At 36.4% G+C, this 15,935-nt stretch overlaps 1 protein-coding gene across 11 annotated transcripts in view; it reads right to left on the bottom strand.

Annotated features, from left to right (window-relative positions):
* The window catches only part of GRM8 (glutamate metabotropic receptor 8), an 858,863-nt gene that overhangs the window by 402,435 nt on the left and 440,493 nt on the right, over positions 1–15,935 (bottom strand). The gene's annotated exons all lie outside the window — the stretch shown is intronic.

Genomic DNA, 15,935 nt, shown 5'->3' with positions numbered 1-15,935 from the left:
GAATGTACATTCAAACATTGTCTTACTCGTCTTAGCAATTCATTGTAAATGCCTTTTCTTTGAATTTGTTGAAGCAATACTTAAACCTATGTATATATTCTGTATCTAAACTCACTCTCTATTCAGATAAAGCCAAAAAAAACCCCAATATACACAATAAAACACTATAAAGTTGAGTTAAAATAGCAACTTTTTTCTGTACTATAATTAGTTTGCCTACTTTTAAAAAATTGTTTAACCTAGACTTACACATTATGTCATCAAACATAGTCATAGTACTAAGAAGATATTCAATATAAAACTACTGTTACAAAAAGGGATGAGAGAGTAGCTGCAGACTTTCAATTTGCTAAACCACGTGACTACCCTTCTCAACAAAATGTAGAAACCTGCACTTTTGGTACTTTTATTGTATATAAAACATGTTCTATTAGTTTGTTTTTCTAAAGCATTTTGCAGTTATTCCCTGGCTAATAGTAATAACCAAGAATTAAAAGCTACAGCATATGTTGAATAGCTGTATTACAGCATAAATCACATTTACTGCCATTTGTTAACATGCTGTTTTAATTTCAGATAATGCAATGACAGTTCATGAATTTTGCAGAATCTCAAAAATAATGACATGATTTTATGTTGAAGACTAAGGGGATGTTGTCAATTTTAATGTGTACTGGGAGGTCACATGGTATTCTCAAATTTAATGGTAAAGCAAATTTAGTTAACTCTGCAGAAACATAAGGAGTCTTGCACAATCAGTCTCTTGGCTAGCCAAGGGCAAATTAGGAATGAAGACACTTACAAGTTTAAATCCAACACCTGAGGGTGCTTTGAAAACTTTTCTGCACCAAATGCAGCTGGTGGAAAGAGATACTCAAAGAGTAAGGAAGACGTGGTACAAAGATACCTGATAAAAGGCAACAGTCACAGCAGTAGAAAAATTTGGACAACTATTTGTAAGAACTTATAATCTGAGTAATCATTCTTTGCACCCCAGGTCTTTATTCCCACCCTCAAGAATAAAGTTAACTCCAGCTATGTCCAAATAAATACAGGTAGTTTTGCCTAGGATAATAGTTATCTTAGTTTGTTCAGTCTGCTGTAACAAAATGTCATAGATCAGATGGCTTAAATAACAGACATATATTTCTTACAGTCCTGGAGGTTGGGAAATGCACGATCAGGGTGCCAGTATAGTCAGGCACTAACCCTGACCTGCTCTTTCTAGCTCGCAGATGGCTGCCTTCTTGCTTTATCACATGAGAGACAGAGGAAGCTCGTGTGTTTCTTTCTCGTCTTATAAGGGCACTAATCCCATCACGGAGCTCCACCTTCATGACTTCAGCTAAACCTAAACCTCCCAAAGACCCTCCCTCCTAATCCTATCACATTGAGGATTATGGCTTCAACATACAAATTTGGGATCAGGGAGGACATAAACATTCAGTACATAGCAATGGTCATCAAGCTTTAGGGTGCCTAAGAACCACTTGGGGAGATTTAGGAAAAATGCAGATTACAAATTCTTCAACATTTGTGATTCTGATTCATTCCATCTGGGAGGTGGACAGAAAACACTTTCAAAAGCAGTCCAGGATATTCTGATGTAAAGGTCCACTGGCCACATTGTGAGAAATTCTGTCCTGGCTTAGCTTCAAGCAGAAGGGATTGCTTGCAAGTGCCTGTGCTGTGCCTCAATGACTAAGAGAGGTATATTCAGACTGTCCTATGGAAGGTAAAAGCCAGAACCAGGAGGTACCAACAGAGGTGCTCCCACACAAATGTCAACCAAATGGTGCTAGGTAATATAGATGTACTCACTGTCCGATTCCCATCCTCTCCCCCATTGCCATGGCCTTTGGAAAACTATCTTTGATAGGGAGAACACAAAAAGAAGACACCTGGCTAGAATCCTCATATCCAATCTAAAAATGAGATTTTAAGATAGATTTTAAGGGGGAACAATACATGGTAATTTAATTGTGCATATCCCAGTGGAGTCCCTCTGGCCAATGGGAGCTCACCCTGAGAAAGAGGGCATCTCCCCTACAATATGATAACAAGGAAAAGTCTCTTGAAATAAACAATAATAATAGTAATAATAACAATAACAACCCTATGAGGACTATATTGAAGTCCATGTAATAGTTTTCAATTTATCAGTTCATTTTGTCTTCTGTGACAAACATGAAAGAAAATGTATGGTTGTAAATGGTTCCAACTAACAAATCAATAATAACATTCAGAAAACAGTCATAAAGAGGACTGATTTTTCAGTTGCCCTAAAGATAATGCAGCATAGTCAGATTAAAAACCCTGAATGGAAAAGGCTTTAATAGATTAAACTTCTGGGACTTACTTTTTAAAATACTGAAATCACAAACTTCAACAGTTTCGAAGTATTTTGCAATACACATATAATGATAATTTTAAAAATGATTAGTGTTTATAAACTTAAAAGGGAAGCACCAAAAGAAACAGAATTAAAGGCTGGTTTGGGGCTCACACTGTAATCCCAGCACGTTGGGAGGCCAAGCTGAGAGGATTGCTTGAGCTTAGGAGTTTGAGATCCTGTCTCTACAAAATAACTAAAAAATTAGCTAGGTGTGGTGGTGTGTGCCTGTAGTCCCAGCTACTTGGGAGGCTGAGGTGGAAGGATTGCTTGAGCCCAGGAGGTTGAAGCTTCAGTGAGCCATGATTGCACCACTGCACTCCAGTCTGGGCAACAGAGCAAAACCCTATCTCAAAAAAAAAAAAAAAAAGAAAAGAAACAAAGAAAGTAAAATGAAACAGAATTATAACACTGAGAATTAAAATTACCTGTACTATGTAGCATATTTCCCTACAAAAGTTCAAATTGTCCTTTAAATACAAACACATGGAACTACTGATGTTTCAAGTAAAATAAAAATGAATGTCTTCATAGCACTGTTTATTATTAAGCTATTTCTATACTAGATTTATACAAGCTATGTTTAAGTAAAAGAATAAGCAAGTAGAAAATAACATATAATTCCTACAGGCCACTCTTCTTTAAAGATAAGGACTTTCTTGATACCAACTGAAATTGCTTATGTCAATGATTCTGGTGAAATGTGCCTCAGTAAAGATGGGACTCAGGAAATATAATAAAAATCTGTCAGCCAAGTTCCAAGTGCCTAGGAAATTGTCATCACTGGCACACTGTAGAGCAGTTTGATAAGCATAAAAAAAGTTTAGTGATAAATGATTAACTACTGTTGAAATTAAATTGAATCCTTATATCTTTAAAGTCAATTTAATTTCTTTAAAGCCATAAGGTTTTTCAAAGTTAAGGTTTACTGTGGATTTTGTTTTCAGGTGATTTGTAAGTACTAGCCTCAGAATGTCATTTGGCACACAAATTGATTCCCTCGGGAAAACAAAAATTATGTGGATAATCCCATCTCTATGTCCTATCTCTCAAAAACTTTAGAAAATTAATTCAAAGGACAGAAATGTAGGTTGTTTTGAAGCAAACAACTTCAAAGTAAGTACGTTTCTCTCCTTTAAAATACACACGCAAACTCTAAAAGGGTCAGGCCATCTTCAAGGGCAGAATACTTGTTCGAACAACATCTAGATATAGGCTCCTAGGGCTGATGAATGAGAATGGAAGTAAGAGAAAAAACTGACAACCAGTCAAGGGCATCATCCCATATTTTTAAAAAATTCCTTCTTTGGTCAGTTCATTCCATTTTGATCAAAAGTATCATGCAACCACTTGTTTAACATAAGAAAAAAATTATCTCAAAGTATAAGATGAATGCCACATTACTGAAGCTCACAGAGAATGAAATACTGTTTTCTAGAACCTTATATTAATTCCTTGACCAAAATTAAGTTCTCTTAAAGGTTAAAAAAAAATTGCAAGACTCACCAGTATGGCAGCCAACAGAGCAAACACTCATATACTCACTGTATATAAGAAAATGGTGTATTTAAACATTCAATAAATAAATAAAGACAAGAAAACAAAAATTTCATGGGAGCACCACCAGAAGAATGATGATGTATGTGATAGCCACTAAACTTGCAGCCGAATACCTGGTTCAAGGTGGATCACGCCATTCTCCTACCTTCTGTGTCACTTACATGAAATTCAAATTCCATAACATAGCCCACAATATTCTGCTGAGCTGCCCCTGCCTCTCTTTTCAGTCTCATCACCTATTCTCTTCTCCTCAATCACACTGGCCTCCCTTCAATCTCTCCTGTTCAGCAAGCTTCATCCTACTTATCTAGCACTCTCTGGTTCCTCCCCTGCCTCGTACTCACCTGCTGTCTCCTGCTCATCTTTCAGGTCTCAGACTGCATGTCACGCCTTAAATTCAGTTGTTGCCTGCCCCACATTCTTAATCAGGTGCTCTGTTTTCTTTCAGAGCATGCTCTATTCTTCCTTTGAAACATTTACCAACATAGATGATTATATATTTGTGTAATTATTCATCTAATTTCTCTTTCCCTCATTAGACCATAAGATTTCTGAAGTCTTATACATGGTAACTAGCATGTAGTAAAAACTAAACAAATAATATTAAATTAATGAAATCCCAGTTCTGACAATTATATTATCTTAGGCAAGTCACCCAATTTCTCTGAGCTTTATTTCCTTATCTATAAATATGGGCATTAATCTAATAATTTTATATATTTTAACATAATAGGAATATATTTTATTTTGCAAATTGGAAAGCACCACTCAGATTTAAGACATTATTTTCTTTCTTACATCAAGATTATGAACCAAAGAACTTTTTAATTGATCATCATAGTCTTCATTTAGTCAGCATAGGCATATCCAGAAAGGCCTCACATTTAGTACTAATAAATTTTGGTGTTTAAGGAATATTATAGACAATGAATAATGATTACTTATAATTTACAACTGAAGTTGATGTCACATCAGGTATATCAAAATCTTTGTTAAGACTATTTCCTTTAATACAGTTTATGGTACCGTGTCACATAAAAACGAATCAATTGGTATTATTTAGTTGTTCTATTTATGTGGACTATTTTAGCAATTTAGAAAAGATGTAGGGTACATGCTACTTTATATGCAAATATAGTTTGACAACTGTATGAATAAACATGAAAACTGTAAATATACTATAAAAGTCAAGATGATACAAATGGCCAATTATGAGTGGACTTACTGTCTGAGTTATTTTTCCCAAGAGTGGAAATTCATTCATGGTGATATGCACAATTCTCACTTCATTCCCTCTTCCAATGACAAGGTGAGAGGATCTATGTCTAGAGCACTTTTTCTCTAGGTGAAAGGAGCCAACAAGTGCCAGATGAACATGACTGTGGTCTCATCTTTTTTCACCTTAACCCACTGGCCTAACAGGCCCAGACAGCAGAAGATTTGTGATGCTAAAAGAATTTACTTCTGCCTGGATATTTTAGGGATTTGACTCCTGTCAGGTATTGCAACAAAGTCAAGTGATTTCAATTTACCAGGCAAGGACAAGAAATGGTTTCAGGAAAAACCAAGGTGATGAACTATTGAGCATTCAGTTCATTAGCTGTCATCCATCTTGACATCTTCATCTTTCAAGCAGTACTGCAGAAAATCAAAGATGTGTAGTGCTTCCCTTAAAAAATCTGAGAAGGAAAACATATCCTCTTAAAGTTAAAGAGACCGTGAAGGCTGTTTCAAATGGATTATGAAAGATAACCATTGCCTCAAGTCTGAAAATCTTGATAGATACTCCATTGTAAATACTACCTGTGCCCTTAAACACACTAATGTTAAAAATAATATCATTAAAATATGTACTGCATGAACTGCTAGAGTATTTTTAGCTTATTCTAATTTGATGCATTGTGCATTTTAATATGCAGTAATAGTTATATGACAAATAACTGACCTTTTAGAAATAGTATCTTGGGGGGGAAAAAAAAAGACCCAAGGGAAAAAAAAGTGTTTTCTTGAAACATCAGCCAATAAAACATGGGCAGTAAGACTCCAGTGACATAGCCAAGTATTGGTAATATCACCTTCCTTCTTTTGTTTCTCTGCTGTGCTTATTCAGCACTGAGGTACTGAAACTCCGGGTTTTTTGCACTTACATGCAGAGTTTCCTGGAATTAAAGAGTAATGTAAGCAACCAAAGACATTAAAGAAGCGATTTATAACCTTCCCCAGCTACCACCCTTTATCAAGGGGAAGGTGTTTTATTTCAAGTTCTTGAAGACCCCTAGAGATAAAGGTGAGATGAAAATCATGCTTTACTTCTATATTCTACAAACTATTTTATTAATGCTGAGAAGCACTGTAATGTTGCCTTTGAATTCTCTGCTTTCTGAAACACTCAGTGAAGATTCTTCCAGATCTGTAGTTACTAACAAAAAAATTGCAACACAGACTCTTACATTGTTCCCTCCTGAATTTGCCATTTAAAACATCTATGTCAGGCTGTGAACGAAAACGCTAACTCATGGCTCATGTCCTATAAGCGACCAGATCACAAAACCTAGAAGATTACCATGGACTCTCAGAAGCCTCTGTAGTCTTAAACTACTGGAGGACAACTAAGGAACTATTCAGGTGTATGCTTTGCCCATCAGGGAAAGCCCTAGGTGCAGGTAACTGAATGGCTGCTTCTGAAGAACAGCATTTGGTATCAGAGTAAGTTCCTATACCTAAAAATTACTTGCAAGGTCTTCAGCCTGAAATTTCCCAATATATTATTAAAACTCTTATTATTTCCACACTACTTACTACTACCACCACTACCACCATATGTTGCATGATTCTTGGCTAGGAACTATACCAGATGCTTTACATAAGACACACATGTAACACCTGCATCAACTGTAGGAAGTAGGGGCACTATTATATTCAGTTGATAGAAAACAGAGGCAGGTAAGATGTTCTAGGCTTCTGCTAAGCAAAACATGGTCCATGGAATAGCAGCTACAACATCACCTGAGAGCTTGTCTGAAACGCAGAATTTCAGGCTCAAGTCCCTGATGTAATGAATTAGGATCTGGATTTTAATAAGATATTCAAGTGATTTATATGCACATAAATATTGAGAAGCAATGCTTTAGGTAAATGGAATCACTCAGATTCAAACTCGGGGATCTCTAGCTCAAAGATCCAGATATTAAAATAGTCAGCTCTGCCTGATGCTGCAAGACATCTAAAGAATGTAAAACATTGAATACATTCACATTTAGGACCAACTTTTTCATCAGCTGACAAAATCTGATCCTGAGAATTACAAACTTGAGAGGAGAAAACGATGAACTGGGAATAATAGAGGAAGGAGATACCTGGTGGGGGAGTAGAAGAGAACCACTGGAAAAAGAAATTGGGCTAAAAACACACTTTGTCCATTTCGGTTTGTCCACTTCAGTTTGGTTAAGGGAGTTCTTAGCCAAACTGAACACAGTGTTGACTCTGTTCTCAAAACTCTCAGCTCACCTGAAGTAGTGCTTGACATCAGACAACCTTACTGGGGAGCACGAGAGTGCTTAATTGAATTATTCACAAGATCACTTTCTCATGAACCAACCACTCCATATCCAGACATCCCTTTGCTGAATGTACATACTTATTCCTCAAGTTCTTACATCAATCAGCCCAATATGGAGCTTTCTAGAGATACTAACTGCTTCACTAAGTCTGATCAATGAAAACATCTGTATAGGTGAATTTTTTTAATGCAATTTTAGTTGTTTGTTCACCAACATACATAATAAACCAAACTATATTAATCCATCAGGTATCCATCTGGGATCAGTTTTGATGGTATTCAAGCCTGATAAGTAATTAAAATATGTTATTTCCATGCAAATTGCATCTGATCTTGAAAAGTTTCCCTTAACCTTAAATTGGTTAAACATTTCTCTGAAGTCTTAAATTATCCAAATTTCCAAGCAAATATTTTTGTTCCCATAATAGAAAGGTAAACTGCAGGTCATTCATGAATCAAGTTATCATAATTAATTAGGTTTAGCTCTATTGCCTTTTTATTTAAAAACTAACTGGATACTACTATTTTTCCTTCCTTTTGCAATACAGTATTTCATAACTGACTTTCATAGTATCTGCTCTAAAATTTTTTAACACCTTGATGATACAGTATTTTCATCTTTTATTGGAAAAGAATTTATTGCTACTTTCAAGCACAGTTTTTTCTTGTTCATTATATTGTGTTATCGTAACTATGTGGCTTATGAAGATATGCAGACACTCGTGTTTTATCAATACTTATGTCTTTGGGCTTTCTATTTAAAAATGAATTGTTGACTATGTGTTTTTTATTGTGAAAACTTTTGCAAATTCCACACCATAGCGTGACTTGTAATGAATATATTTACACCAAGAAAATAAAATGAACTTTGTATAAATTTCTAATATAAATAAAAGGGAATACTTACTTTTGAAAGAAAGATAATCTCCTATAAAACTTTCATTTTAATGGTAGAAAGTATACACCAATTTTATGTCACGAAAGAGGTTAGAGCTTGTTTTCATAATCAATGTTTGTTAGATTACTCTCACCCCTATCAGAGGAAGATCTGAAAATGTAACAAACAGCATATATTTCATTTTTGTGCAAATAGATATGTATATAAAGATTAAAGGCTCTAGCAGAGCCTAAAAATGAAGTCCTTTATTTCATGTACTGGAAAAATGCATGCATTGGCATTATGCCAGCTTTAAAATTGACACAAAATGAGCCTTAACTTCTCCTGCAAGATTCACTATCAGGACCAGAAAGCCATTCAGTAATGCTTGTCTTCTCTTGCTATATAACAAACAACCCCCAAATTTTGTCGCTTATAATAACAACAACCATCTTATCATCTGTTATAAATGTGTGACTCAAGAATTCAGGAAGGGCCTGCCTGAGAAATTATCTGTGTCATACGGCATTGACAGAAGTCACTTGGTGGTACTCAGCTAGTGGTTGGGCTGCTCCAGAGAGCTCAAGTCAGCTTTACGTACATTTCTGCAGTCTTAGTGGTAATGGCTAGAAGAATGGGCTCAGCTGGACAATTGACCATAGCACCTATGTTGGCCCCTCTGAGATGGTGGTCTTAGAGAGTGGGGTATCTTTTGATAGAGTCTTAGATAGAAGGTATAAGTCTTCTTCTGACTTAGCATCACAAGTCCCAGAATGTCATTGCCACTGCATTTACTGACTAAATGTAACATAGATCCCAGGAAAGAAAATGAACATGCATTAGGTAAAAATCAAAGAAATCTGAATGAAGTCTGGCCTTTATTTATTTATTTATTTATTATTATTATTATTATTATTATTTGAGATGGACTCTTGCTCTGTCGTCCAGACTGGAGTGCAGTGGTGCAATCTCGGCTCACTGCAAGCTCTGCCTCCTGGATTCACCCCATTCTCCTGCCTCAGCCTCCTGAGTAGCTAGGATTACAGGCACCTGCCACCACGCCTGGCTAATTTATTTATTTATTTATTTATTTTTGTATTTTTACTAGAGACGGGGTTTCACCATGTTAGCCAGGATGGTCTCAATCTCCTGACCTCATGATCCCCCCGCCTTGGCCTCCTAAAGTGCTGGGATTACAGGTGTGAGCCACCATGACCAGCCCTGGCCTTTATTTTCAAACAAATGTTGTTGGGAGGAATAAATATGATAGTGTGGAATAAAACAGAAGCTGACAAACCTACATTGGCAGAAAAAGTTAGATATGATCAATAAATTGTTAAACCATTTAACGTTTCTGCCAAAGAAAGAACACAATAATTTGAAGAAAAATTTTAAATGTGGTTTATCTGCCTATAATAAAATGGAATAGAGAAGAGAATACTTACCAAAGAGAACAAAGGTCAAATAGCAAGGGAAAAATACAAAGGCACAACGAGCTGTAGATCCAGGAGGACAACGGAATGGACTTGAGCAGAAGGATACCAGAAAGGGATGTTTTAAGAGGCTACAGGATACTGCAAACCAGATGAGTCTTTTATAGTTTGTTTAGCTGATCCTGAAACTAAGTGATTTCTAAGTCACAAACTGCTGAAGAGAAGAGGAACTCCCACCCAAAACTACATAGTAAGAAGAAAAAGACTTACTAAATACCGTTTAACTTCTGAAACAGGAAAGAATCACTACATATTTGTGATAGGCAGACTAATGCCTGCCACCAAAGCTGTTCATCTCTTTCCCCACTGAACGTGTGAATGTATTATGTTGCACAGGAGAATAAAGGTTGGGGATGGAATTAAGATGGCTGATCAGTTGGATTTAAAATAAGAAGATTATCCTGGATTATCTTAGAAGACTCAATATGATCACAAAGCTCCTTTAATGAGGAAGAGGGAGGCAGAAGAGCCAGACAAGAGAGAAGGCATAATCAGAAAGACCCCATTGGTCATCACTGGCTTTAAAGATAGAAGGTGGCCATAAGCCAATGAATGTAAGAAAACAGATTCTTGCATTCTAGAGAACTTCTAGAATGCTGACGTTCTAGAAGCTGAAAAGTGCAAGAAAACAGATTCTCCCTAGAGCCTTCAGAAAATAATGCAGTCCTGCTGCCACCTTGATTTTCGTCCAGAGAGACATATTTCAAACATGTAACCTCCAGAACTGTAAGACAATACACCTGTGTTCTTTTAAGACACTAAATTTGTGGTAATTTGTTACAGCAGCAATAGGGAACTAATACAAGTGTGAAAAATGTTTGAGAGGAATTGGAAGGAAAAAAAATTAAAGCATTTAATTTGCAAACAATTGTTCAAACATGATAACAATGATCATGAGACTTACAAATGTATTATTAAAGAAGATAACTTTCCTGAAAGAAGGTAACTATCCATAACACATAATGATTGACATAATCCTGTGAGGGTCATGACAAATGTGCTCCATGAAGTGTTGGGATTTTCAGCCTCCTGTTTTGTTTCATGTCAGTTTTGGCAGATCTGGACTTCAGTAACTAGCAGTGTGCATAGTACATGGTAGAAGCTCATAAGGACAAAATACATTATATAAACTAAAGGGGACTATAAAATAGAAAAAAAACTCATTATCACATATGGCTTGTGAGATTAGGCACATAGCAAAGGAAGGAAGAGAGAAGAGAGCTAAAATTATTTGGAATAAAAAAAGAAATCAAATTGAGATCCAAGTGAAATGCAAATACATTTCTAGTGAGACATTTTTAACCATTGACGAAGCTTCTTAGTTTTCAGTTGGGTCTTCATAGCATCCTGCAAAAATGCATGGCAAAGATACAGCTGAACACCCACCAGCTGAAGCTGGGCTGTGATTGTTCTGGCAAACACATAACCCAGAGTAAATATTGTCTTGCACGAAGAAGTGAGGAGGTGGATTAGGCATTGTAATTACCATTTGCTGGGTATTTGGCATTCTTTTTAAAGATTTATTCATTTAGATGAGACTTAGTATCACTAAAAAAGGAGTCAATATTTCTGTGAGCCGGGGAGGAACAGCGCTGCTGTTTTCCTTCTGCTCAGCTGTTACGTGTGCCTACAGAAAGACAACTTCACCTGCTACTTTTTTATTCAAGACAGCACAGATAAAGAATCATGAGCAGTAACTGTTTTCAGTTCTTTTTTTTTTTCCTGAATACACTGTGTTCTCATATATTATTGATCAGAAAGTGATATTTAAATAGGGTGGCAATTTATAAAATTGCACAGGGATCTTATTACATTATCTTAATTAATTTTACAACCAACACTCACCCACTGTCCTTTATAGTACATCTAAAGAAGTCTTGCGCTGATTAACAATAGCCAAGCAGACTCAGATAGTAGCTTTCAGATAAGAACTTCTGTTAATCTTCTCCTTGTCAATTGGAATCTACTGACATAAATTGCTTTAATCTGAATTCCTGGCATTAAGCATTTATAGAACAACATTTTGAGACACTGATTAATGTAGTATTCCTTTGGGGCAGTGCCCCTAAATTCTAGTGTACAAAAGATCATCTGGAATTTGTTAAATCCAAATTATTTAGCCCTTTCACAGAGATTCTAATTCTTCAGGTCTAATGTGGGTCCAAGAATCTGTATTTTTAACAAGCATTCTGAAAGTGTCTGAGCCATGGGGCAAGGGGTATGTAACCAAACTTGTTTTGCAATCATATATAAATACGGACAATATTTTTGATGAAACTTTTCTTATTTTCTTTAAATGTCCAACTCCTTATGTACATGATCTCTTTTAGTCCTCACAATCATCTTGTGAGGTAGGTGTTATTATTTCTATTGTAACAGAGGCAAAGGGTTAAGTCACTTGCTGTCTTTGTTTACTCAGGCTGCCATAATAAAATACTATAGATTGAGTGGCTTAAGAACAGTAGTGTATTCTCTAACAGTTTGGAGGCTGGAAATCCAACATCAGTATGCCAGCATGGTCAGGTTCTGGGGAGAGCTCTCTTTCCAGTTTGCAAATGACTGCCTTCTTGCTGTATGCTCACATGGCATTTCCTCTGTACATGCATGGAGAGATAGAGAGAATGATCTCTCTTTCTCTTCTTCTTCTTTTTTTTTTTTTTTTTTTTTTTTTTTTTTTTTTGAGGCGGAGTCTCGCTCTGTCGCCTGGACTGGAGTGCAGTGGCCGGATCTCAGCTCACTGCAAGCTCCGCCTCCCGGGTTTACGCCATTCACCTGCCTCAGCCTCCCGAGGAGCTGGGACTACAGGCACCCGCCACCTCGCCCGGCTAGTTTTTGTATTTTTTTTAGTAGAGATGGGGTTTCACCGTGTTAGCCAGGATGGTCTCGATCTCCTGACCTCATGATCCGCCCGCCTCGGCATCCCAAAGTGCTGGGATTACAGGCTTGAGCCACCGCGCCTGGCCTCTCTTCTTCTTATAAAGCCACCAAAATCATTGGATTAGCACTTCACTCTTATACTGTCATTTAACCTTAATAAGCTCCTAAAAGCCCTATCTCCAAACAGTCACATTGGAGGTTAGGGATCCAACATATGAACTTATTTGTGAGAGGGGGTGGAACTTAGTCCTTAGCACTTGCCTATCACAACTAGTAAGTGGGATCCAGGGTTTGCACCCTAATTGCCCTGACTCCAAGCCCACACCATCTCTACCTTACCTTGCCCCTTTTGCCCTCTGGGCCATTGGCAAGAATTAGTATGGGCCACTCAGCAACAGAGGCATGGAGGTTGGTTAGATGAATATTCAGTCTTTCATTAACTGAGAATTGACTTTAATGTAATCAGATCACTTCATTAAACTTTAAAGTCCACCTTATATCTGGTGACTATGACTATTTTATTCCTGCAGCTTTATTACTAGTGACATATTTGTGCTCATAGAGAAAAATAGTTCAAGAAATCCCTTCCAGACAAGGATATTCAGCAGTTTAAGAGAGGGTATTGGACAAAGCTGAGGAGGTTACATTTGCTTCTATGAGCAGCTCTACCATCTTCCCTTTCAATGCTAGATGCCTTAGCTTGACCCAGGCCAACTTAGTCTTATCCTTTTTCTTATCCCAAAGGAGTAAAAATAAAGTATACTTATCAGCATTTTTCCATCTCACAATCTGCACAGAAATGAATCATTCATTACTAAACTTCCTTTACATACCATAGCCTGATGAGAAAACAAATAAAGCTTAAAGAAAAATATCAAAACACATTTGTACAATCTCATACCAATAGCCAGGCAAAGTCAAGTCAAAAAAGCATATATTTAAAGAATCATTTCTTGTGAATGTATAAATACTTGTATCTTTGTTGGGAACTTATATATTCAAAAATAATATACAATACAAAAATTATATTATTCACATAGGATCATGGAGAGAAGGAAATTCCATTAAAACAAGGAACTAATATCTTTTTGTAAGGATGAGTTCCTGTCCTAGGATTTGAAGTCCAAGTATCATGTCAGGGAAGGCATGTGTGAGAGAGAGGGTCAGGGTGAGTACCTCAGAGTAATGTAGAGAAGGAGACAGGAAAAAATTGTGCAGGGGAGTGGGGCTAGATGGATGTTAGGGAGGGTAGATTATCATCGCCGATTCTATTACTCACATAAAAAAATGGAAATAATAATTAATTACTACTATATTGCCAGCAATATAAAATATATATAATAGTATGAAATATATCTTTCATAAAAATCCTGAGTATTGGACACATACTTAGGGCTCGGTAAGATCAGTTCAGTTACACAAGTCATATAGATACTAACTGTGGAGCCAGTAAATGCAGCAAATTCAGGAGAAGTAGAATATGACACTCTAGATTTAAGAGTTTGTCAAGGAAACTTTGGAAATCTACAGTTAAAACTCAAACTAAAAATCAAACTCTTTCACTCAAAAAATGTAACTACATAAGATGCAAAAGCATTTATCCATAAAACCAAATGTAGGAGAAGATGATCCCCTCTCATCCACTGCAAATTCCTACTTGGGATGACAAAATCATTTCCTCCACAAAATAATCACACAGTGTGAACTTAAGGGTAACGGTATTTTATCTTTAGAAAGTTGTCTAAGCAACATTATAGGAGGGAAACTTTGGTTACTGAAAGATATAGCCCAAAGGGCTATGTTATTCTAAGAAAAGAACAACATTTTCTGTAATGAGTTTTCTGGTAAGCACAGGCCTTTGTAACCCTGGAGTTGAATAATACATCCCATTTGTACATAGCTGATATTCAAAAAATTGAATAAGAGATTCAGCTGTATGGACATTAATATCATGACATTTGACTTCCCAACTATTTATTAACAAAAAATATAAAAATCCACAAATATGTTATAAAGCAAAAAAGAAAAAAAGAAGAAGAAGAAGAAGAGGGAAGAGAGGAAAAAGAAAGAAGGTTAAAATAAAAGAGAGTAGAAACAAAAAAGACTACAGTAGTTTAGTTCTAAAAGAGAGGGAGAGTTTTATCAATTATTGAGTTCACTCTCTCATGTTACCCAGTGTGGGCCAGGGCCAGAACACACATCAAAAACACAATTCCTACCCTGGTATTTTTCCTATTGCACCACAGTATAAAATGCAATAAACCATATTCTCCATTTATTAAATATAATCATAAGAAAGGCATGACTTATGCCTGTTCTTAAAATTATCTCTACACAATTAATTTGCAGCATTCTTTATTTTTTAAAACGAGTTTACTTTGGATGTGTGGTTGATTAAAGTAAATAATATAAAATTGATAGCATATTTCACAGTTCAGTTGACATTCACAGAAGCTATCCTTACTTTGTCTAACATATCCAAAGCCTCATTTTCTATGCAACACAAGTAAGAGACTAGAATGAGGTGAAAGGCAACTGCTAATCAATTTGTCCTTATAGAACAACACTAGCTTTTTCCAGTTTTTGTATGTGTGTACCAAAGACTTATTCTTAGCACCTTAAGTACATAATGAACCTCCTAGGATTAGGCAGGTGGATGATATACAAAGAAAAAAAGTGAGAAGTGACAAGTGTTCTAGATATCTAATGCTGTGTAACAAAATGTCCCAAACTTAAGGGGCAACAGCAAAATTTATTTTGCATATGACCCTGCAATCTGATTAGGATGTAAAGTAGACAGCTCATCCCTGTTCCACTCAGCATCCACTGATGCCCCTTGAGGTATAGGAGCTGGTGTCCTCTGAAGTACCAAACAAATAGTATTGGAGTTGGGGATCCCTAGACATCTCTGTCTCCATGTGGTCTCTCCACATGATTTCTCCTACATGGTAGCTTCAGAAGTGCTGAGTTTTTTACATTTTGGCTCAGGGATCCCAAGACATGAGCCCAAGAGAGAGAATCACGTGAAAGCTTTTTATGACCTCAGAAGTTATGCAACATTGCATCTGTTTTGATCACAAGCCTTCCCAGATTCAAGGGGAGAGAATATAGACCTCTTCTCCACATAGACAAGTATCAACTGTACATTGTATGAAGAGAAAATGTGGAATAAATATA

This window comes from Rhinopithecus roxellana, chromosome 6 (assembly GCF_007565055.1).
Source record: "Rhinopithecus roxellana isolate Shanxi Qingling chromosome 6, ASM756505v1, whole genome shotgun sequence".
In the NCBI taxonomy this organism is placed as follows: Eukaryota; Metazoa; Chordata; class Mammalia; order Primates; family Cercopithecidae; genus Rhinopithecus; species Rhinopithecus roxellana.
Note: the sequence above shows the minus strand (reverse complement) of the source record. Positions and strands in the feature narration are given on the sequence as shown.